Source organism: Protopterus annectens, chromosome 7.part0, assembly GCF_019279795.1.
Source record: "Protopterus annectens isolate FY-2018-M chromosome 7.part0, PAN1.0, whole genome shotgun sequence".
Taxonomy (NCBI): Eukaryota; Metazoa; Chordata; order Ceratodontiformes; family Protopteridae; genus Protopterus; species Protopterus annectens.
The window spans coordinates 1,464,933,817-1,464,959,917 of NC_056739.1; the positions used below are offsets into that span (position 1 = coordinate 1,464,933,817).

Sequence of the window (26,101 nt, forward strand, 5' to 3'; positions counted from 1 at the left end):
TAGGATGCACACTGCGGGACAGGCGAAGAAATGAGGACATAAGAGCAGAAGCCAAAGTAGCTCCAATTGCAGAAAAGATCAAAGAAAACAGATTACGATGGTATTGGCACGTGTAGAAAAGCAGAAGACAATCTGGTGAGGGAGATTTGGGACAGACAGGAAGAAGGTAAGAGGAATCGAGGGCGTCCAGCAAAGAGGTGGATGGATTGTGTGAAAGAAGATCTGCGACAGTCAGGCACGAGTGTTGAAGAAGGCAGGAGAGTGGCACTGAATCGAGAGAGTTGGCGACAGTTAATAATATACCCCGACCCCATGTAAAAAAAAAAAAAAAGGGAAAAGGGATGATGAAAAAAAATTAGAAACGCATTTTATCACTTTTTGCAGTGAACACTTGCTTGCATGAGTCTTTAGTACTGCACAGGTACTTGGTTAAGACATTGCATTGATCTTTGCACAGATAGAGGCATTTAAGCATTGCACTGTGAACATTAGAGTATTACACTATGGTTTATTTACAGATTTGTAAAATGAATTGCACTGAAAGAAGAGAGATTTTACTGCGCTGCTACTGCTCTAGATGGCCTGTACGTTAACAGTCGTGAATATTGCACTAAGTATTAGATGAGACTGGGAACCAGGTTAATGCACAATATAGGACAAGCTACTACAGTTTCTGCTGACCCAGATGGCCATCATGGAGCATAGTTCTTACTAGAATTCAGCAGCTTGATGACATTAGGGAAGAAGCTGTTTCTGAATCTCTCAGTTCTGCAACATATTATTCAGAAGAGTTTTCCCAATGACAGATGCAGGAACAGTCTGTAAGCAGGGTGAGTGCAGTCTTTAATTATTACTCTGGCCCTGCTGAGACATCTGGACGAGTACAAGTCATGGATAGATGGTAAGGTGGTCTTTATACTCTCGGCTGTCTTTACCATTCTCTGGAGGGATTTGCAGTCGAAGGTAAAGCAGCTTCCATGCCGTACTACAAGGTTGCTCGTCAGGATGCTTTCTATAGTACTCAGTAGAAGGTAGTGAGAACTGTTGATGGGAGATTCACTCTCCTCAGCCTTCTCAAAAAGTATAATCTCTGGTGTGTTTTCTTGACTATGGCATTTGTATTGATGTTTCAAGACAAGTCCTCATCAATGTGCACTCCCAGAAACTTTGTGCTTCTGGATCTTTCCACCGTTTCCCCATTGATGGTAAGGGGGGAATGTTCCTTGCAATTTTTCCTGTAGTCCACAATTATCTTTTTTCTCTTGTTTACATTTAGATATCACTGATTCTTATGTACTTGCCCCTTTCCCCTTCCCTAGGAATGAATTGGTCAAAAGGTTTTTGCTCACAGGGGAAAAAAATGGTAGGGTGGATTGGGAAGATAAGCTTGATGGGTAGAGGAAGACTGGAGTAAAAAATAAATATCCTAAACATTGAATCATCAGGAACACATGCAACTTCAAACAGTGAGATTTTTTCTAATACTAGATGATCTTAAGCAACTGAGTTTATTTTTAAACTTCTGTATGATTGATTTGCTTATATTTAATGAGTGGAAACTTATGGTGCTAAGAGCCCTTACAGCTTTGCAGATTAAGGAAAGGGGAATAAAAGGATGAGATTTTCCAAACTTATTTTGCAGTTCACATACATCTTACTTCAGTATGTCTTAAATGTCTGCACCAGAAAGATCGTATTCGGATGTACAGTTCCATTGATCTAAATCAACACTGAATGAGGGGAAAAAGCCCCGACAAGGCTAAGCCAATCTGAGTTTAGTGGTGCCTTCAGGTTCCTTTTCTTGTCAGGACAAAATAGGGACAACAGTACCTAGCTGGTGGGTGGATAAATCAGCGGCACCATACCAGTAAAGTAAAGAATACATGATATGGTGACAACTAACCCGTAATCTAGTGTTAAAAATGAGCATTTCCCTATAAAAAACAAGTGGATTCCATAATCTTAAAATCCTGGCAGTGTTGACTACACAAACTTCTAGTTTGTTATCCTTAAGGATTATGCTTTGGGTAAAGTTTTGGATTGCTAGTATAACAAGTCAAGGGCTACCAATTTAACAAAGGTAGGAAAATGTCATGCACATATTAATTTATGCCTCAGTAAAAGAAAAAATGCTAACCCACGTCGGACTTTAGTTAAAAATGTTACCAACATTCAAGGTAAAATGCACACCTTTCCACAGCAGATACTGGTGAATAGAAAATACTTTAAAAGATCTTTGAATTAGTAGTGATAAGTTAACAGCTCCTGGGTTATAGTGATGGTTTTGACACCTCTGGAGGAATGTGGACAAAGGATATTTCAACACTTGGTCTAATAAACTGGAAGGCTTAAAACATGCAACTCTGCTACTTAATTTTTTTTTTCCAAACACCTTTATTAAATTATCACTTAGGACATTGAAAAATTTGCATTCATATAAAAGTAATCGAACTATATCAACATAAACATTATATTTCACATATAGCTGTATCATATGACCTAAGCACTATTACATGAATTATTCAATTCCTGCTTTTTTTAAAAAAAACAAGGAACATCTTCATTAAATCACTTACCACATAGGCAATCATACATTTATATAAATGACAACACACCTCACGGACACAATCGTAGTCGCAATCATTTTACATCATAAACAGTACTGACACACTCCCAGTTGCAAACATACATTACTTATAATCTACCCAATCTTTCTCACTCATACAGTACATAGCTCATTTAAGTCCTGCTGCCTTTTAGCCCTCATTTCTCCCCTCTATGTATTGTTCCCACAATTCCCAATTTTCCCTGTGTAGTTTGCTCCTACCCTTTTCTAAAAATCTTTGTTCCAGTTGTTTTCACTCTTGCTATGTTCATTACTTCCAGTATAGTTGGTTTATTTTTTTATTTCCATTTTCTAGTAATTGCTTTTTAGCAGCCACCATTATTAGGTACAACAAGGCCTTACCATGTCTAGGCAATTCCAATTCTGTATCCGCTCAGGAAAATCATCTCTTGTCAGACCAGTCTGCCCACCCACCATCTCCAACAGTGCATCACGCAGAGAATCCTTAGTCTGCCAACTCACCACTCTCCCAGAAAATGTTCCCAATTACTTCTTTCTTCTCAGCTACTTTATTTTGAGCATTTACAACTGCTGTTAGAGGTGAGAACTGCTTTGAGGATGCAAATCTTATTTTCATTTTCACCTTTTTGCTTGAATAACTATGTTCCTGAAATTATGTAAGATGTCTGAGTTGCAGTACAGTCCGTCTTTTTACATGGAAGTTAAGAGAAAAAAAAAAAGCAGCTTTCATGTCTGCCATGACTTGTATAAAGGTTGCTTGAAGTGGATTCTGGAGAAAAACCTCCAATATCATTTTGCAGCATCAGGCCCATTGCTATGTAACTACTACTTCTCTTTCGGCTGTTAGGGGTTGCCACAGCGGATCTATTTCCATTTCTTCCTGTCCTCTGCATCTTGCTCTTGTCACACCAACCACCTGCATGTCCTCGATCACCACATCCATAAACCTTATCTTAGGCCTTCCTCTTTTCCTCTTACCTGGCAGCTCTGTCCTTCGCATTCTTTTCCCAATATACCCAGCATCCCTTCTCAGCACATGTCCAAACCAATGCAATCTCACCTCTCTGACTTTGTCTCCAAACCGTTCAACCTGAGCTGACCCTCTAACATACTGATTCCTAATCTTGTCCATCCTTGTCGCACCCGGTGCAAATATTAACATCTTTAACTCTGCCACTTCAAGCTCTGACTCCTGCCTTTTTGTCAATGCCACGGTCTCCAACCCATACAGCATAGCAGGTCTCTCTACCATCTTGTAGACCTTCCCTTTCACTCTTACTGGTACCACTCTGTCACAAATCACTCCTGACGCTCTTCTCCACCCATTGCAGCCTGCCTGTACTCTCTTCCACACTCACCATTATTCTGAACTGTTGATCCCAAGTACTTACTCATCCACCTTCACCAACTCTACTCCCTGCATCCTCACCATTCCTCTATCCTCCCTCTCGTTCGCACACATATATTCTGTCGTAGTTATGCTGACCTTCATTCCTCTCCACTCTAGAGCATATCTCTACCTCTCCAGGGTCACCTCAACTTGGTTCCTACTCTCACTACAGATCACAATTTCATCTGCAAACATCATAGTCCATGGGGCCTCCTGTCTGATCTCGTCTGTCAACCTGTCCATCACCACTGCAAATAAGAAAGGGCTCAGAGCTGATCCTTGATGCAATCCCACCTCCACCTTAAACGCATCTGTCACTCCCACTGCAGACCTCACCACTGTCACACTACCCTCGTACATATCCTGTACCACTCTTACATACTTCTCTGCCACTCCCGACTTCTTCATACAGTACCATAACTCCTCTCTAGGCACCCTATCATATGCTTTCTCCAAGTCCACAAAGACAGTGCGACTCCTGACCTTCTCTATATTTCTCCATCCACGCTCTCCGAGCAAACATCGCATCTGTAGTGCTCTTTCCCGGCATGAAACAATACTGCTGATCACTAATTATCACCTCCCTTCTTTAACCCAGCTTCCACTATTGTTTCCCATAACTTCAAGCTGTGACTGATCATTTTTATCCCTCTGTAGTTACTAAAACTATGCACATCACCCTTATTCTTAAAAATAGGCACCAAAACACTTTCTCCACTCCTCAGGCATCCTCTCACTTTCCAAGATTTCATTAAACAATCTGGTTAAAAATTCCACTGCCATTTCTCCTAAACACCTCCATATATCCACAGGTATGTCATCTGGGCCAACAGCCTTTCCATTCTTCATCCTCTTCATAGCTGCCCTTACTTCCTCCTTGCTAGTCTGTTTCACTTCCTGATTCACTATCTCCACATCATCCAACCTTCTCTCTCTTTCTCTTCATTCATCAGCCCCTCAAAGTACTCTTTCCATTTGCTAAACACAAACTCCTCACTTGTGAGTATGTTTCCCTCATTATTCTTTATCACCCTTACCTGCTGCACATCTTTCCCAGCTTGGTCCCTCTGTCTAGCCAGTCGGTACAGGTCCTTTTCTCCCTCTTTAGTGTCCAACCTTTCATACAGCTCTCCATATGCCTTATCCTTGGCCTTCGCCACCCCTCTCTTTGCCATGTGCCTAATCTCCTTATACTCCTGTCTACTTTCTTTAACTCTCTGACAATCCAACTTCTTCACCAGCCTCTTCCTCTGTATACTCTGCTGTACTTCCTCATTCCACCATCAGGTGTCCTTATCCTCCTTCCTCTGTCCGTATTTCACATAAAGCACCTTTCTAGCGGTCTCCCTTACCATCTTTGCTGTAGTTACCCAGCTATTTGGTAACTTCACTGCCCCTCAGTGCCTGTTTTAACTCTTCCTTGAACACCATCTCACAATATCCCTTTTTCAACTTCCACCATTTGATACTTGGCACTGCTCTTGCACTTGTCTTCCTCCTCCTCTTGATCACCAACGTCATCCTACAGACCACCATTCTATGCTGCCTTAACTACGTTTTCCCCTGCCACTGCTTTTACAGTCTCCAATCTCCTTCAGACTGGCGCTCCTGCATAGAATATAATCCACTTGTGTGCATCTTCCTCCACTCTTGTACGTCATCCTGTGCTCCTACCTCTTCTTAAAATATGTATTCACCACAGCCATGTCCATCCTTTTTTCAAAATCCACTACCATCTGACCTTTTGCATTCCTCTCCTTAGCACCATACCTGCCCATCACTTCCTCATCCCCTCTGTTCCCCTCAACAACATGCCCACTGAAATCTGCTCCAATCACCAGTCTCTCTCACCCTTTGGTACACTCACCACCACTTCATCCAACTTACTCAAATTTCTTTCTCATCCATCACACACCCAACTTGTGGAGCATATGCACTAACAACATTCATCATTACACCATCAATTTCCAGCTTCATAAACATCACACTATCCAACGCTCTCTTCACCTCCAAAACACTCTTGGCATTACTGTTCCTTCAGGATAACCCCTACCCCATTTCTCCTCCCATTCACACCATGATGGAACAGTTTGAACCCACCTCCTGTCCACCTGGCCTTACTCCCCTCCCATCTGGTCTCTTGCACACACAATATATCAGCCTTCCTTCTCTCCATCATATCAGCTAGCTCTCTCCCTATACCAGTCATACTGCCAACATTCAAAGTTCCCACCCTCAGTACTACACTCCTAACCTTCCTCCTCTCTTTGTGATTTCGAGCATGCCTTCCCCCTCTTCTTTGGCCAACAGTAGCCCAATTTCCGGCAGCACCCTGTTGGCTGACACTACTGGTGGCGGTCGTTGTTAACCCGGGCCTCAACTGATCCAGTATGGAAATCTGTATTGTTGTCCGCATATGTTATTTGGCAGAGATTTACCACCAGATGCCCTTCCTGACATAACCCTCCCCATTTATCCGGGCTTGGGACTGGCACAAAGAAATTCACTGGCTTGTGCATCCCCAGTGACTGGGTAATATAATATATATTATATTACGTTTTATAATAATTACATTATAATATAATTACAATTAATATTATATAATGTATATTATAATAGCCCATTGCTATGCAACTACAGCTACTTAATGATTTTGATACATTAAAAACTAGTTTGTGTAAAGCCCCTACTAAAGAAAACAGCACTGAGAAATACAAAAACTGTATGAAAATGCAGCAATGTGAGTGCCTAATAACACCAATAAAAAAAAAAATCTGAATATTTTTGTGGTCGCACCATATCTCTCAACTTATTTGGCCAAGAATTTTGGATGAAGCCAAAAGTGAGGGAATAAAGTTTGGAAAAATAATTTCCTTACAAAGGTAATAGAACAAGTTTTGCATTGGTATGCATTGTTTGAACAATAAGACATGTAAAACTCTTGACTGGCATTCGTGACTGATTATAATCATGAGTAATTTACCAGAAAATCAAAACTGTTATAAGGACAGGGCAAACATCGAAAGCCAAATCTGGGACATTTTGCGAAAATCACAGTTCAGGGGTATAGATAGCTCTCAAGGGAATGTCTGGTCACAATAACCCAGTCCAAGTTTTTGAATATTTTTTGGGATGTGCAAGATTTTAAATTATTTAGATATTTTCTGAATGTTAACAGTCTATAAACAAGTCTCACCAAAATACTTCTATAAATTTGTAGGTTTAATAACAGTTGAAACTACATTTCCATTTTTTTTTAAAGCTGAGGAGTCTTAATTTTTATACACTTTAGTATGGTTTGATATCATAACCTTAATTGAACCAGCAAGCAAAATTAGAGACTGCAGCCAGTTAACATTCCATCTTCAAAATAAAGTAACACCATACTACACTTATAGGTTCATAGGTTCATACTAGGCTATCTGCCCTAGGGCATTTACAAGCCTAGCCAGAGTGTGTTTGGTTTTCGCCACCCATTTTAAACTAATTTTTCTATGCCCTTTTTCGAGGTTAGTATACTGTGCATCTGTCTAACAGTGACACAGAAGTGATACCTGGAATAAATCTACGATCTCCCATCCACTCATCAAGATTCCTCTTGAAGAGAGTCAATGAGGGACTCTGCCTAACCTGGACTGGGATTTTATTCCAGAGTGAAGGGAGCCTCTGGGTTATGAATCTGTCCCTTCAGCATGTCCTATTTATTTCATTGCTGAGGTTCAAGTCTCTCGAGTGCGTAGCTCGATGGGATTTGGATTTTCTGAGGTGCAGCATGTCCATTAATTCCGGGTTGGACATGGCTTTATACATCAGGCACAGATCGCCTCTGAGCAGGCGGTATGCCACTGAGTAGAGCTGGAATTTCTTTAACCGGGCAGCATATGGCATCTGTTTGAGCCCTTTGATCCTCTTGGTGAGGTACTTCTGGGGTCTTTCCAGTTGCTGCAGGTGTCTGGTAAGGTACATCCCAAAAGGGGCATTGTACTCAATTATGGGCCTGATGAGGGATGAGTAAAGAGGCACAATGACCTCCCCTGATCTAGATGTGAATCCCTTCATGATTAGGTGGGCTATATAAAATGATTTTCTAACCACTTTGGCCACGTGGTTGTTGAATGAGAGATTGCTATCAACTTGGGTCCCCAGGTCCGCCGTACTTAATGGATTACCATCTGTGTGGTAATTTGTGGGCACTTTGTTTCTGCTGAAGGGGATGACTATACACTTTTTGGCGTTTAGCTTGAGGCCATGGCTCTGGCACCAGTTGTCTGTTTCTATGAGGCCCTTTTGTAGGATGCTTGTGTCGGCTGGAGAGTCGATTATGGCGCCCAGTTTGCAGTCATCTGCGAACTTGGTCAGCCACAGTCCTTCCGTGTTGGCCTGTACCTCCGAGAAATATATACCGAACGAGAGGTCCCAGGACTCAGCCTTGTGGGATGCCACTTGTAACTGGTTTGGAGTCTGACATGGCTCCAGCAATTCTAACCATGTGGGTTCTGTCCTTGAGCCAGTTTGCAACCCATCTAGTGACACAGGGGTTTATATTTAAGCTGGTGAGCTTATCTATAATGCCCGAGTGGGGTATTGTATCGAAGGCTTTTGCGAGGTCCAGGTAGGCTGTGTGGACCACCTTCCCCTCGACAATTGTCTTGGTGACTGTTTCAAAGAAATCGACCAGGTTTAAGAGGCAGGATCTGCCCTTAACAAAGCTGAACTGGGTAGGATCCAGTGTCTGTAGGTCCCCAATATCTTTATTTATGAGGTCCATGATGATCCTTTCCATAGCTTTGCAGACCAAGCTAGTCAGGCTTATGGGGCGATAGTTTCCAGGATCCTTTGAGGCACCACCTTTGTGGAGAGGGACCACTGTTGCTGTACGCCACTCTTTGGGTACATATCCTGTAGTAAGGCTGAGATTGAACAGTAGTTTTATGTTTGGGTTTAGCTCTCCTTGGAGTTCATGTAGGACGCAGCCCGGGACACCGTCTGGTCCCATTGATGCTGTGTTTTTTGCTTTGGAGAGGGCGGCTCTTACCTGAGCATCTGAGATGTCAGGGGGGCAGCACTCTGCTGGGATAGATAATTTGCCCTTTTGGTGGGGAAGTGGGGGAGAAGTTCACGGTGGAAAATATGGACGAAATGTAGAACATTAAATAACTAGGGACAGAGCTCACAGCATGGTCAGATGTTACCTTTTATTTGTTCTACCACATACCCAGCTCTTAAACCATTAGAGATACTTGGGAGAAACCACTCAAGTTGCAAAAGTCCAAGGCCCCAGATGGGTAGGCCAGGAAACCTCCCCCTTCCAAAAACAAAATTCATCTCCAGTCTATTATCTGTTTTTGTGACACTTGCACCTTCACAGACTGTAATCCCTAAAGTCTGCTTGGGGTATAAAAATAGCTAATGCAGACATTTCCAAGCAAAAAATCTTAAACCTTCTGGACTTGGTTGCATAGTTAAGAGTCATGCACATGTCCTCTCCTTGTTAAGTTGTAAATCCATTCTTCTGTATCCCGGCTAAAAAAAAATATCCTTAGTTTCACTGATTTGCTCATCCAATATTTCTGACTGAGAACTCTGTGGAATTTTTAGTTTGCCATCTTATTATACACACTGCATATGCTCCTACCTACCTGTTTATTCCCCATCATATCTCAAACATTTGCCATCTACCTGAGGGAAAATTATTTGGAGTCTGCCTGGTACATAGAAATAGCTGTGCAAATACTTCCAAGCAAAAGTCCTAAATCTTATAGACTTTGTTGCTTATTTGGGAGCCATACATATGTCCTCCCATTGTTTCCTTATGAATTGCTTATCCAGTCTCTTCCCAGTTTTTTCAAACCACCTCCTGAGTGATTCTTACTTGTGCAGTATTTTAAATGTCCTGCTAATTACCATTTAAAAGTAGCTTCAGTTTTACATTCAACTGAAAACTCTACCAGAGTAGGTCTTTCACTTAGGATTTCCCTATCCCTTCCTCTTTGCCTGTATTCTCATATCAGTCCTTCATATGGAGGGCTGTCTGTCTAGCCTGCAGTCCAAATGTCTTCTTATTCCCTTCCCATTGTACTACCTTTTCCTGTTTAGTTATTTGCTCCTAGTAAATTGCTTCCTTTGCCAATTTTCTCCCTTAAATTCCATCCCTCACTTTCCTATTTTCTGTACTCCTAATGGCAGTTATCCCTATTGGCAAAATCTGTTTTCTCCATTCTTATGTTGGCTTAGTTCTCAGAATATTTTCTACTGCTTTATGAATATATTTTGTATGGCTGTTTTCTTTATGGATCTGCATCGAAAATCCCACACTCGCCTTATTTCTTGAATTTTCTTCCTGCTTCCTCACCCCTTTCTACTTTGAATTGTACTTTTCTGCTCAAGTTATGTGTATGAGCATCAACTGTATAGCTCTAAAATATCCCTTTAAATCAGGGAGCCCTAAACCACTTTGTTGTGTTGAAAAGATCAATTTATTCAGTTTGACCCCTTCACTTCCCAGATAGAAATATTCAACTCTATTACTACATACTATTTCCCCTCTGATAAGTCTGACCTTTATATAAAACTAAAGGGATAAAAAAAATCTTGCCATTCAAAAACAAGAGCTTCCAGTTTCTCTGTTTAGTATTGTCCTTTGTTTGTTTTCCTCCCACATATCCCAACTTGCCATAACAGAATCCTTTTTAATCCATACTCCTAGATACCCAATTGTATTGTGTCCCCATAAATATGGGTATTGCTGCACCAGTTCATGTGGGTACATAGTTAACTATAACCTTTGCTTTATCTTCACTAATTTTATTATTTGAGAAAGACTTGAAACGGTCTCAAAATATTCCACAACAGTGAGATGTCATTTTCTGGTTTTGTCCAGTACAAAATATCTGCAAATAAAGCCAGCTTTTTTTTTTTTTTTTTTACTATACCAGTGATATCCTTGAATTTGAGTCCCTGATTATATAGGTTCATAGGTGTTTACTAGGGCAATCACCCCAGTGACCTTTTTTAAGCCTAGCCATGCATCCCAAATCTGACAATTTCTGATACCCTTGATAAGTGTAAGCAGGGGCTTGGGAGCTGAAACACTTAAAAGCAGGGTCCTGGAAGATGAACCATTTTACAGGTTGCCTGTGCCCATTAGGGGAATAGGTGCTAAACCAGGGATGAATTTCCTGTTTCCACATCCAACTGCCCAAGTTGCACTTGAATTGGGTTAGGGAAGGAACTCTGTTTCACATGGATGGGGAGCCTGTTTGAGATTGGGTAGTCTCTGGGATACATACCTGTATCACCAGCAGGTCCTATTTATATCACAGGCAAGAGTTGTCTTTAGAATGGGTAATAATGGTGCTGTTTGTTTTGTGGATATGTAGACAGTCCATCAGAGTGAGGTCTGCAGTGCCCTGTATGCCATGCATGGATCTCACCACAAAAGCCTGTAGGAGACAAAATACAGGGATAGGGCCTTGAGGCAGTCTACACAGTACATTTTACTTGCGCCCTGTATTATTTTAGTGAGGAACCTCTGTGGACATTCCAGTTGTTGGATATGCCTGGTTAGTTACATATTACTGTCTGTGTGGGTCCCTAAGTCCCTGACTACTGGGTCAACTCTAAGGGCTGTGTTGTCAGTATAATAGTTACCGGGGTGAATGACTTCCCATAGGATACTATTATGCATTTCTTGGCGTTTAGTTTAGTCCATGGCTCGGACACCAGTTGTTTGTGTCCGCCCTTCCTGAAGAACATGTCAATGTGGGATTCGGATTCAGTGACCACTCCTAATTTGCAATCATCTGCAAATCTAATCAGCCAGAGACCATTGACATTGGCTTTGATGACAGAGAAGTAAATGCCAAAAAGGAATGGTCCAAGGACCAGTTCCTGAGGGACTCCACTTGTGAGTGGTCTCTCTACAGTTGGACTTCTCAATTCTAACTTCCCAATTCTAACTTCCCAAGTCCTGTCTGAGCTAGTTGGCTATCCACCGGGTGTAACATACAGGTTTGTGCCTAACCTCTTGAGTGTGTCAACAGTGTCCAAGTCTGGTATTGTCAAATGCCTTGGCTAGGTCAAGGTAAGCAATGTGAACCATTTTGCCCTTATCCATTGCTTTGGTGGTGATCTCAAAGAAGTCCACCATGCTGAGAAGACATGACCTGCCCTTGGCAAAACCAGACTTGGTTGGGTCCAGTGCTTAGGTTGATTAATATCACTGTTGATCATTTCCATGATTTTTCCATAACTTATGAGTCTGTAGTTTCCAGGGTCTCTAAATGGCCCACCTTTGTGCAGAGGGATGACTGTTGCTGTTCTCCATTCATGAAGCACAGAACCTGTTTAGAAGCTACAGTTGAATAGTAATTCTAGTGGGCCTGATAGGTCATGTTTCATGCTATTTAGAAAGCAATCTGAGATATTATCTAGGCCAACTGATGCAGTGTTCTTGGCTTTGGAGAGAACATTAAAGACCTGTTCCCTAGTGATAGCAGGCCGGTGTGTCTAAATATAATGCAAATCACAAAATGAAAAGAGGAAACCACTGTCTGATTCCTCTGTTCAGACACACCTTATCAGAGAGGAACCCTCCCACTTTAATTTTTGTCTCTGATCCCTCATGTCCTAATTTTCATTATTGTATCAGGAAATGCAAATGCTTCCATTGCCCTACTTCTAAAATCCCAGTTTACTCTGAATACTTTCTCTGTAGCAAGACTCACCAATAATAGTGGTATTTCCTTGCATTCTGCTTGCCATTTGATAATCATTGATGTCATTCAATATCGCTGCATTATTCTTAAGTAAAGGCATCCCCCCTGCCAAGGGTAGCCAACATCCAGCCAATATACCAAAGCCTTTGGATTTTAAGGGTGTCATATGTTGCATGTACGCTACCCACTCATGGTGTAGAGCATAAAGGTGACATACTGACATAATACCTCTGACTTTCTTTGCTGCCATCCAAATGCTGTTATCGATCGTAGGTCTGAAGGTTCCATTGTTTGTGCTGGTTCCCAAGCTGTTTTCAGATAAATGCCCCATTGGGTTTCCTTATCTCATTTTTCTTTTGGTTTGTGAGTTTATAGGTCATCCAGAAAGGGAAAATTTCAATATGGGAGGACAGGTTCCCTGCAAGTACTCACAAGTGGTGGTGTTTTTGGTTGGGTGGTTCTCATGACCATACTGTGTGGTCGATCTAAGTGTTTGTCCATAAGCCCCTTCATAGTCCTCGTATCCTTGTTTATCTACCTGGAGGTTATTGATGCAGGGTGTTTTGGTGGAATCATTCCATCCCAAGGGTCAGCTGTCTACCAAGAAGACTGAAAAAGCTTGGATTCAACTGCTGTACTCCCCTCCCCTGGATGTCTCTGAGGCTGGTGAAAGCCCAGAGGATTGTATGGTTCCATCTGATTCCTCTGCTGTGACCACATCAAAAGCCAGCATGGATCTGTCTTCTCGTACATCCTCGGAGGCTCTATAGATGTCTCTCGCTCGCAGATGGTGAGGGGGAACTTCTGCCGATCTCATCCAAGGGACTGAGATGCATTCCACAGATTCTTATTTTATAGAGGCCATGCCCATGACATGAGAGTCTGCAAGGGTCCGAACCTCCTAACGTCTTTAGGGCTGATGTCCCTCTATAGAAGATGAAAACTAAATGCATTTCCCCTGCTTCCAAAGATCCCCACTGCAAATGGCAGGATTGTACATAGGGTTGTTTAATGCAGTTATGGTCTTGAAGCCTTCCCAGGGATTTTCTGTTCTGCCTCCCAGTCATCCATTCCACTTAAGGCCTAGGGAGCAGGACTGTTCTGATGAAGACTTGGACTCAGAAGAAGAATCCTTGGCTTACTCCTCTCAGATCCCATTTCCAATGGACTTTATTTCTGAGGAGGAGTATTCCATTAGCCCGTATTCTCCCTTTGAGGAACTGTTTTGGGGATACTATCTCTTGTATGATGGACTTCTTCAAATGGGATTGTTGTCAGGTTTCTGACCTTCAGAAGTATTATGAACTCCTTCAGATGAAGTTCCCTAAGCCCTTGGATGTTCCTCCATCCTAGCTGCCCTGCTTCACACCTTTTTAGCAGCTTCTCAGGCTCCTGATTCCTAGTGTCCAGCCCATACAAAGCCTGACTGGTTTTATAAGGTGCCTAATGTCCAAATTTCTCTATAGATGTCTCTTCTGACCCCCCTGTTGTGTCAGTCTGTTCTGACAAACCTAAGCTTTTGCCTTCTACTAAATTGCTTTCTTCTGACAAGGATGGTAGGACCACAGAATGGCTGGCAAAAAGGTGTATACTGCTGCTACCTTGGCCTTTCATGCTATTAATTATCAGGCCCGTATGACCAGGTATATCTTAACTGGAGAGGTCTGACAAAGGAGAGCTATCTCTGACCTTTCTGATTCTGAGGAGAAGATTTTGACCCTATCATTGTTGTGGTCCTCTTCTCAAGTTGCTTGGCATTCTGTTAAATGTAGTTATGCAGCTGGTGCTTCTAGAGCTCCTAGTTTTGGTTCTTTGAGACGATACTCTTGGCTTCACCTCCAGCCTTAGGCTGATATTAAGGCTAAATTTATGGATGCTCCCCTTAATAAAAATCTCTGGTTCTGCAGCTGCTGAGCTTTAAGTCCCTGCAGGAAAAGGACAAGACCTTGCAGGAATTGAAGGATATTTCTGTTTTCCCTATTCCTAAACTTCAGAGGAAGTATCCCTCTAAGCCTGCCTTTGTCCATAAATACTTGCCCTTTTCCCAAAGATAGAGTTCTAGAAGGGCTCCTCTTGACAGGTCTACTCAGACTCCTACTACTCGGAAGCCTTTTCCAGACGAGCCAGTTTCCATCTTGACTGTCTGCTTCCCTCCATCCTAAGTCTGGTTTCTTTCTCTCCATCTTTTCTAATCTCTTCCCAACTGGTTGAAGATTACCCAAGATTCTTAGGTTCTCTCCATCATCGGTTGGGGATACTTCATAGTGTGGAACCCCCTTCCTCCTTTTTCTGGGCATTCCCCAACCACCTCAGGAACAGATGCCTTTCTTTCTTGAAGTACTTCAGGGCTTTTTGTCTCAAGGCACCATCCAAACAATTTCCACTCATCAGAAGGGGCTCTATTCAAGAATGTTTTTGGTTCCTGGGAAAGAAGGCACCTTGAGGCTCATTCCTTTCTCAGCTCATAACCTTTCTGAAGATCCATTCCTTTTTGATGCTGTCCCTTCAGACTTTCTCTTTTTCCACAGGCTTTTCTTGTCTCTCTCGATCTCAAGGATGCTTATCTTCACATCCCTATTCATCCCTGTTTTGGGAAATATTTGCATTTATCTGTTTCTTCCTTGCATTTTCAGTTCTCTGCTTTGCCTTTTAGCCTTTCTACTGCCCCACTGGTTTTCACAAAGTGCCTCACTGCTGTGATTGTCTTTTGGATGATGAGTGGGATACAAATCATTCATTACCTGGGTGATCTGCTTATTCCGGTTTTCTCCCCTGAGACCTTTATTCAGCACCTTCACTATGCTATTTGTGTCTTTCAAAATTTACAGTTTGATAAATTTCCAGAAAGCTTTCCTGACTTCTCATCAGGATTGTTTTTCTCAGTTGCAAGGCCATTCCTATGCTGGCTTTACCTGCCACCACCCATGGCTCTTGGTCTAATTGCCTTTTTTTCAGTCCCTGCTTCTTCGTGTCTCAGTTACAGCTAGAGAATTTCTAAGGGCTATGGAATTCATGGTATCTACCATTCCTATGCTACCTCTAGTCAGAGTCCATATGAGGAAGCTACAGTGGTTTCTAAAGTTAGTATGGCTCCAACATTGTCATCCTTCAGACTTCGTAGTCCTTCTTCTTTCATGCCTGAAATTAGAGCTTCAGTGGTTGATGCATCTGCTGTGTCTCAACCCAGGGCTTCCTTTTCAGCCCTGTCCCCTCTTACGAACTTTTTTTGGATGGGTCAGACACTGGGTGGTGTGCTTCATTCAACCCCCTCTAGGTTAATGGTCTTTGTCCCATTCATCAGAGGGCAGACCATATCAAGATCAAGGAGATGAGATCTCTCCTATTTGCTCTTCAGGCCTTTCATATTGTCTTCATCCAGGGTACCTCAAAATTTTTACAGGCAATATGACAGTGATGTACTTCAACAGGCAAGGGAGGACACTGCCCTACCTTCTATGCAGACTAGCTCATCAAGTTTGGGATTTGGCTGTCCAGTATCGGGTGACTCTTCAGCCTATTTATATTCCTTCTGAACAAAACTTTGTGGCAGACTGTATGAGCAGGTCCACAACACGGGCTCACAAATTGATGCTTCACAGAGATGTGGCATTAGACACTGTCCACCAGTGGAGTACTCCTCATATCTTTTTACCTTCCGCTGAACAGACATCTTCCTCTTTTTTTGCACCAGAATCCCAAGTCCTCTGTTATGGAAGATGGATGCCGTATCTTTTTCTTGGAAAGGGATGCCTTCCGCTCAAGGTCGAGCAAGACTTCCCCCAAAATCTTGCTGGTGACTCTCTTGGCCCAAACAGCATTGGTTCCCTCCTCGTCTGCACCTATCCAAGGGCAGTCACCAGAGTGGACCTAGTCACACAAGACAAAGGTGTCTCATCTGTCCTCACTTGTCCACTTTTCAGGTGATAGGGTTTTGATCCCTTTTAGGCACCTTTTTTTCTGAGGATGTGCTCTGGGTTTTGCAGGAGGCCAGGACACCCACTACCAGGAAATTCTGTGTGCCCAAACAGAAGAGATTTTGTCTGGTGCCTTTCTGTGGTGATTTCTCTCATTCGCTCTTATTTATGTGAATTGCTCCATGCTGGGTTGGCCTTTTCTTAAGCTAAAGCGCACATTTCCATTATTTCTGCTTGTTTACCTTTATCTCCTTCTCTGGGCAATATGTTAGAAGTTAAACAATTTCTTAAAAGTATTTGTCATATTAGATCGATCCCCCCCCCCCTCAAGGAAACCTATTCCTCCTTCCTGGGACCTTAATTTTTTTTCTTGAAAAATTGACACTGGCTTCTTTTGAGCCTACAGCTTCTGCTTCCTTACAGCATTGTACATGGAGGACTGTTCTTTTAGCCCTACACGGAGGACTGTTCTTTTAGCCCTTACTTCAGCTAAGAGTGTCTGAGCTTCAGGCCCTTATGGCTGTTCCTCCTGTTTAGTTTTTCATAGGGACAAGGGTATATCTTCATTCTAATCCTTTGTATGCCCAATATGGTTAATAAATTCTCTCAATGTATTAATTTGGCTACATTTTTTATTTCTCCACAGTCTTCTAGTGAGAAGGTTCTTCACATGTTGGATTTGCATAGGCAAATCAAATATTATTTAGATAAGACTAAAGCCATTCACAGGTCTGAGCAGCTTTTTATTTAATTTCATTCTAGTTCTTTAGGTTTCACTGTTTCAAAGCAAACCAGTTATTGGACCTCTAAGGCACTTTCCTTTTGTTACTTTCATGGAAAGTCTTTCTGCCTCTGTAAAGGCTCATTCTACCAGGGGCTGGGGCTTTCTCTGGGGTTGTTTTCAAAGGCTTGTACACCAATTCCATCCTTGAGGGTTGCTAATTGGCCTTTTGTCCATACCTTTACTAAGCATTACAAATTGGATGTTTCTAGAGCAAGAGCTGGCTTTCCAGAGCTGCATGGGTTTCTTGAGAGCTCTGCTGGGCCTTACTCCTCCCAAGTTTCCTGTTGAGCTCTAATATTCTCCCTTTTAGCAAAGAATGCTACAAAAATGATGTGGAAGAACATAGTACAGTTGTGTAAAATCTAACCGTAACAGTAGATGTCCTTATCTTCACTGTTGCAGTATTCGGTCCCTCCTCCCCCTTTTTCCTGTCCTTTTTTCCTTCTGGGTGCACATGTTCCTCCTCCTCCTTGAACTGTTGATCCTCCTAGGGCTATTCAGTTCTGAGGACTGTACGTCTGTACTACTTTATCTTCTATACCACTGCAGCAGTGAAGAGAAGGACATCTACTGTTATGGTAAGATTTTACACAACTGTACTTTTTATTAATGTAAAATCTTTGCCCCCCCTCCACAAAACCAAATTGATCCATATCAATTTTTGCAATACCTTTGTGATTTTTTTTTTTTTACTACAATGGCCATAAATACTTTATAATCATGGTTTAAATTTGAAATGGGCATACATGAAGCTGGTTGTGGTGGAGCTTTACTGTCTATTACAGTCACTACAGCTTTCTTCAGGATGTGGGTGCTTCCCTTCCTTTTAAAATACTGCTAAAAACTTTTGAGATCTTTCAATTTCTTTCCTCCTAGTTTCCTAACTTCCACAGGAATACCATCTATTCCTGGAGAGTTTCCTGCAGATTCATTATCCATCACTGTTAGCTCATCTTCTATCTTAACAGTTAATTGTTGAACCCATCTACCTCTAACCTAGACATACTTAAGTATTTCATACAGATTTCCATTTGTGCTGTTTCTTGATTTACACATGTCTCTGCTTTGTACTAATTTTCATAAAATTTTCAAAATTTCTCTTGTACCTCTATGATGTCTAGTTATTTTTCTTGTTTATAGGCTCCCTAAGTTTGGCAACAATCCTTTCTAATTTCTGTTGCCTAAGTCATTGTACTAAAAGTGTTTGTGCTCTCGAGTTATCAAAAAGTATTTGCTTAATAGCAATCTTTCCAAGCTCATGCAAATTATCTACTCAGTTTCTTTTTGGCACTCTACAGTTGCACCTGTTCTGTAAGATTCCCCTTGTTCTGCAAAATTTTAACATTTGTCAGTTGCTTTAAATAAATCCTGTTGCTACTTAAACAGATGTCCCTTATTTATACCCCTTTTTAAACTCTATTTTGTCCCATTCACTGGCTATAATTTCTGAGAAGTTTCTATCTTCCCTAATAGGTCTCAAATAATTTCCAGTATCCATTCTTTAAATTCCTGCTTTAACAATTAGGTGGTAAAGTGCCATTGTGTAATTTTTACTTAATTACCTTGCATTTTTATCTTGGTGGTGGTTGGTGCATTATCTGAAATGGTTAGTGGATGTGTTGAAGCTTTCAATTAAATGCACATGTTCCTGTAAAATATAATTTGTTTAATCTAGCCCACTTATTGTTCCTTGGGAGAATATTATATAAATTCTGTCCTAATTCCTACTACTGACATGTCTTCCCTATCACCTGTTTTCATAAATTCCTTCAGAAATCTACTGTCTTGTTTCCCTTCTAAGCCCACCAATATGTCTTCACTATTGCAAATCAAGGTTCACTCCCCACCTGTTAGTAATATGCCCTACTGAAAGCTGATTATTTCTACCAAAATTTTCTTAAGCTCCATAATAGCAGTTTTAGGTGGAATATAAATGCTTGCCTGTGTAATCTTCATCCACTGCCAGTGGCCCCTTACTACGACAAATCTACCATTCTTTTTTTTTTCTTTTTTCTATTGGAGCCCCTTTAGCAATTAGTATAAGTACCTCCTTTTCCTTTGTCCTTGATATTCCAATGAATATCCATTCTAAAATCCTTTTTCTCAAATTCATATGATAATTTCTTTCCAAATGCTTCTCCTGCAGCTTAGCTATTTGCACCTTGCATTTATTAGTATAATTCACTACTTGTAAGGTTATATACATTTCATGATAATAGGATAATGTAGCTATTATGATAAAAAAGCTGTTCCCACTGACTATACATGTCAGTTTTTTTAATGTATATTTACAATTTTCTTGTTACATGCACACACTGCTTGGCAGGCTGATCTTTTATACAGTTTTCTTATTTTCATTTGGACCAATGACATATTTTTCAAGTCTTTCTTTTAATGAAAACCAAACAAAAAGAATGTTTTCAAACCACCCATTCGTCTATTCTAGAACAAGCACAAAAACTATGTGCATCTTCCTCATCCAGATGAGAACAATTGCCCCAATTCACCAGGTGAATCCACAGACATAACCTAATGTAATGTTAAGGTCGCCCATGTTAAAGCACATGGTGCAGCTTATGTATACTGATTGCTGAATGTTTTCTTTATTCCCCATCACAGATAGCTTGTATGCTTTCAAAAATCTAACATTTGGCACTAAGAAAAAATGCACTGACTTTCTGTAAATTGCAAGCTGTTCTATTATTTAATGCATTAAAGTATTAAGGTTGCTGTCCTTTATTCACTTCCTATAATTTTCAACGTTAATTTTAACTGCATGTCTTGTCATTGTACCTTTAAATTTTACATTTCCCTCAGCAAGGAATGCTCAGAACTCTCAAAATTGCTTGCACCTACATACAGTTCGTCTCCATGTAGAAGTAGTTAGTAAAGAATCTCTGTAAATTTCGCTTAGAACAGAATGTACTCTTGCCTTAGCAGACTTTTCAACTCCCACTGAACATTTTGCTAATGGAAAAAAAAACAAGCTAGTCTTTGTAGATGTAAGAAGCTTGCCATTTTCATAGCTTTCTTCATTTTGTCGTATTCTTCAAACCTGCTTGCTTACAAAAAAAAAACACATTTAATTGCTTTTGCCAAAGGCATTAATCTGGGCACTCTACCTTGTAAGATAAGGGAATATCTTAATTCTACATATTATATAATCAGTGCACTTTTATATCCTGCCCTAGCAGTTCAAGATCATAGCATATTAACATTAAATGTGTTTTTGTCCAGCCTTTCTGGTTACACTCTAAAGTCTGTATTTCTTAAAATTAAAGAGCTTATTTACTGTTCTCTTTAACACATTCGAGAGTCACTGAAGAGAACCCCTCCCACATTTAAAATAACCCTGACCACACACTGCACAATTCTGCTGTACTGTATATAATATTCAATTTATATCATGAAGTGTTTTATACAGATAATTTTTACTTTTTTCCCCTTGTTAACTTCATTCTAAACACTAATGACATGAAGTGGGGTGTATGCTTTGCAGCCCACCTACACGTAGGTCAGCAAAAGTCCAGTCTCTCAGCCACCTTTTCTTGTAAAGCCTTACTTCTCAAATGTGATTGATGCTTTCTAGTCTCCCATTTATTCACTAATTTGCGTTACTGGTTGTCTTCCTATTCATCATTGTCTCCCAACACCAAACTCTGGTTCAAGTCCAAGACACTGCTGATTCTTTTAGTCCACTCGCATACTTTCTTCTGTATCTTAAGCATTTTCCTTCGGAACATTGAGAAAGGTTTCACTGGCAGTCTGAGCTTTTTCAGAAGAATGAGAAGCAGAGTCCCCTTCTGCTTTCTGGCTCAATTTTTGTTGGATAAACTCTTAGCCTGTTCTGCATCAAAAATGACTTTGATCCTCCAGGAAAAAAAAATTCTGAAGACAGCTGGATACAGCAGCTACAATCTCACACCTGCCCCTCTATATTCCCTGGTTGATGGGATAAATTTGCTTCTCTTCTCCCTGGTGTACAGTGAATAATCATTTTTCACAAACACTGTGGTATATCCAATTTTTTAGTACTCTTCCCTTCTACTGTTTTGTCAGGGTCAGCTCAGTTCTACTGCTGTGGTTGCGTCTTTGCTAGTAACAGATTTTGGCTGCTTTCTCATGGTCTTGTAAGGAGTATACACTCAATGTGATCTTTCAATTAACAAATCCTCCTATAGACAAAATACCAGTCCAGTTGCTTATTTGTCATTTCATAAAGTTAATGCAGTCTCTTACTCCCAGTTTCTCGTACAGCAGAAAAAATGAGGTTTTCTTTGTGTGCTCTGTCTTCTAACTCGTTTAAAACAAACAGGAAAGGCAGTAATCGAGACAAGTACTGGACTATATTAAGCGGTTTTCATTTGCTAACCATCAGAAAACTTCTTCAGATAAAATAAACCAATTACAAAGTGTCTGTTTTAAAACCTATAAACAAAATCATGTGACAAAAGCCTCCAATTGTATAATCATGCCACTTAAAACTCTCTGTCAAAATTTCATTTTCCAGAGAAACTTAATTACATACAAACAATATAACTCTCATATAAAACAATTCTTTGCAATAAATTACTAAGATAAATCTTGAAAATCAACCTACAATGCATTTTACACAAACATAAAGCCCGTTAGATCTCTCCTAATGAGCAGCATGGAAATAGTACAGCAATAAAAGCAATATACATAAGCTAATGAATGAATAAAGTTACACTTTAAAACACTGTACTTCTAGGTAATTGTACACTAGTCATGACCTTTGTAAACTCTCTAGCTTCAAAATACAACTGATAGAGCAAGTCTCATTAATGCCTGGGAAATAATATGCATTTAGACGAATTTGCCAAAATAACTCAAGTGCAAAGACAGTAGCTACAATCTCACACCTGCCTCTCGACATTTCTTGGTTGATGTGATAAATTTGCTTCTCTTCTCCCTGGTATGCAGTGAATAATCATTTTTCACAAACACTTTGGTGTGTCCAATTTTTAATACTCTTCCCTTCTACTGTTTTGTCAGGGTCAGATCAGTTCTTCTGCTATGGTTGCATCTTTGCTAGTAACAGATTTTGGCTACTTTCTCAGTCTGGTAAGGAGTATAAATTCAATGTGATCTTTCAATTAACAAATCCTCCTATAGACAGAATACCAGTCCAGTTGCTTATTTGTCATTTCATAAAGTTAATGCAGTCTGTTTCTCCCAATTTCTCTAGTATAGCAGAAAATCTCAGGTTTTCTTTGTGTGCTCTGTCTTCTAACTCAACAATTTGTAAATTACTTTTCTTGAAGTTTCATACTCTGCCATTATTTTCTTCATTTCAACCTTGGATTTTTGCAGTTTTATCAGTTCATCTGAATATCTGTTTAAAGCTTCTACTATTTCCAGCCTTTCTATTTGAGTTGATATATTTCTTCAGTGTTTCATTTATTTCTAATCTCTGTGTACTTTTGATTTTTTTCCCCCTAAATTACTGGAAGTCATGTCTGGTAAAGCTTAAACTTGAACTCATTTTAGCTGAATAGCTGCAGGGTTCTTCCCAGCCATTGTTCATCCTTTGTCTCATTGATTTTTTTTTTCAGGTTCTCTAAATTTCTTCTTCTGCATCCAGGCAGAGTACTTACTAGCCAGTAACTGAATTTTATTTAAACTGATAGTCACTGTCTCTTGTATCTCAGTTTTTCCCTCTGGGATAGCCGAAATAGAGCTGTTGATCAGTGTGTCGCCATCTTGGAAGCCCATCTACATAGCTTTAAGGTACTTTGCACACATTGATTTCATCTGTCTTCACTGTTGTATGTCTATTTCCTTTGTCAGTCCCCAAGTTGTGTTTTATTGGGCACCATGGAACCTCCTTACCATGTTATCAGAGTGTAACTAAACTGCCCCTCCCCACACACTAGTTAAATGGTTACAGTTGACAAGTTCTCATTGGCACTAAAAGATGAACTATCCCAGACTGCATCCAGAATATTATCAGGCCTAGCTGACTGAAGCTTATTGCTAAAATAGCTTCAGTTCCTCAGTAAAAATATCTGTTGTTGGGTTGTTTGACAAGCTATATCCAAACACAGTGTTAACTGCTGCTATTTCACTCTGGAATGTCCTGTTTACTTGTAAGATTTATACCATTTTTGAATAGAAGTCCTGGTTCCAGTTTCGCCTTGGCTATGTTTATGAAATACTTAAACCAGTGGAAGTGTATGTTTTTAGAAGTAAACAATGTTTCTGTAATGTGCAAGCATGTCAATTTCCCTACCCATTTCTACATTCAAGGTAATTAATGTTCTCATTTAAGCACGCACGCACTTGCATTACACAAACAAGATGCTCATCCTTAGAGTTGTACCCTTCCCCTAAAAGTTTAACCTTTAATTTTTTTACCCCAGTTTCTGTTGCCTCCAGAATTAAGATGTACTTAGTCTGTGCAAATAAATTTGCTCTTCCAACCACGTCTTTCCAGAGCTGTGTAACCTGTACTTTATGTAGGCATTGTCTGTGCGCTGCACTAATCGTAATAGCTCGTTTTACTTTGAATAATCATAAATGTGGAGTAGGTATCTTACCAGATAACATATGCTTTTGTCGTCATTTTTTTATAGTTTGCAGTGCTTCCCATATCATTAATGCCCCACCCAGATGTATTGTTTTTTGAAAATAAAAACAACTTGGGCATGCCATTTGATGTCTTATCTTGTATCCCCTTAAGCATGTCGCTGTCATCTTGAATATAGCTGTTCTTTGCAGTAAGTCTTGCATCCCTCTTGCCATTAAACTCCTATAGCTATCTCTTGTTGATTATCCTGGTTGTCTGTGCCTAGTGATTTTTCCTTATTGTACACACGCACGTTTAATAATCTGGAGGAGACATAAACTTGTTTTCCTTGTCAGTGTTAGGATAAGTTTAGATGACTTGTGGTTGCACCAAAGCTCTTTTCCTAAGTTAATTGAGTGATAAGGTACTCATAGGTTCATACTAGGCTATCTGCCCCAGGGCATTTGTAAGCCTAGCCAGTGTGTGTGTGTGGCTTCCGCCACCCTTTGGAATGATAATACTGTGCCCATTTAGGGTTTAGTTTACTGTGCCTCTGTCTAGTAGTGAGACAAAGATGACCCCCAGGGTAAACCTACGATCTCCCATCCACTCGTCAAGATTTCTCTTGAAGAGGGTTAGTGAGGGGCTCTGCCTAACATGGACTGGGATTCTGTTCCAGAGTGTAGGGAGCCTCTGGGTTATGAATCTGTCCCTCCAGCATGTCCTATTTATTTCTGTGTTGAGGTTCAAATCTCTCGCTCTTGTGGCTCTGGTGGATTTGGATTTTTTCAGGTGGAGCATGTCCATTAATTCCGGATTGGACATGGCATTGTACGTCAGGCATAGATCTCCTCTGAGTAGGCGGTATGCGACTGAATGGAGCTGGAGTTTCTTCAGTCTGGCAGCATATGACATATGTTTGAGACCCTTGATCCTCTTGGTGAGGTACTTTTGGGGTCTTTCTAACTGCTGCAGGTGCCGGGTAAGGTACATACCAAATGGGGCATTGTACTCAATCATGGGCCTGATAAGGGAAGAGTTTAGGGGCACAATGACCTCTCTTGATCTAGATGTGAATCTTTTCATGATAAGGTGGGCAATATAGAAGGTCTTCCTAACCACTTTGGCAATGTGGGTGTCAAATGAGAGGTTACTGTCAACTTGGATCCCTAGGTCCCTGATTACTTCCGTAATTAATGGATTACCACCTATGTGGTAATTTGTGGGTACTTTGTTTTTCCCAAAGGGTATGACTATACATTTTTTGGCGTTCAATTTAAGGCCATGGCTCTGGCACCAGTTATCCGTTTCTGTGAGGCCTTTCTGAAGGATGCTTGTGTCTGCTGGAGTATCAATTATGGTGCCCAGTTTGCAGTCATCTGCAAACGTTGTCAGCCACAATCCTCCTATGTTTGCTTGTACCTCTGAAAAATAAATGCCGAACAAGAGGGGTCCCAGGACCAAGCCCTGTGGGACACCACTTGTGACTGGCTTAGAGTCTGACATGGCTCCAGCAATTCTGACCTTGTGGGTTCTGTCCTTTAGCCAGTTTGCAACCCATCTTATGACATATGGGTTTACATTTAAGCTGGTGAGCTTGTCTATGATGCCCGAGTGGGGTATTGTGTCGAAGGCTTTTGCAAGGTCAAGGTAGGCTGTGTGAACTGCCTTACCCTCATCAATGGCCTTAGTGACTGTTTCAAAAAAAGTCGACCAGGTTCAAAAGGCAGGCTCTGCCCTTAACAAAGCCGAATTGGGTAGGATCAAGTGTCTGTAGGTCCCCAATATCTTTGTTTATGAGTTCCATAATGATCCTCTCCATAGCTTTGCAGACCAGGCTCGTCAGCTTATGGAGCGGTAATTTCCAGGGTCCGTAGAAGCACCTCCTTTGTGGAGTGGAACCACTGTTGCTGTACACCATTCTTTGGGTACGTATCCCGTAGTAAGGCTAAGATTAAACAGCAGCCTTATGTGCGAGTTTAGTTCCTCTTGGAGTTCATGTAGCACACAACCCGGGACACCGTCTGGTCCCATTGATGCTGTGTTTTTAGCTTTGGAGAGGGCGGCTCTCACCTGGACATCTGAGATGTCAGGGAGGCTACATTCAGCTGGGATAGATATTTCTCCTTTTGGGGGTGAGAAATTTGCACTGAACCTGTCTGCCAGTATGTTGGCAATAT

General features: G+C 40.9%; 1 protein-coding gene across 1 annotated transcript in view; it reads left to right on the forward strand.

Annotated features, from left to right (window-relative positions):
- ITPR1 (inositol 1,4,5-trisphosphate receptor type 1) overlaps positions 1-26,101 on the forward strand; it is a 2,510,606-nt gene that overhangs the window by 1,273,791 nt on the left and 1,210,714 nt on the right. The window lies entirely within an intron of this gene.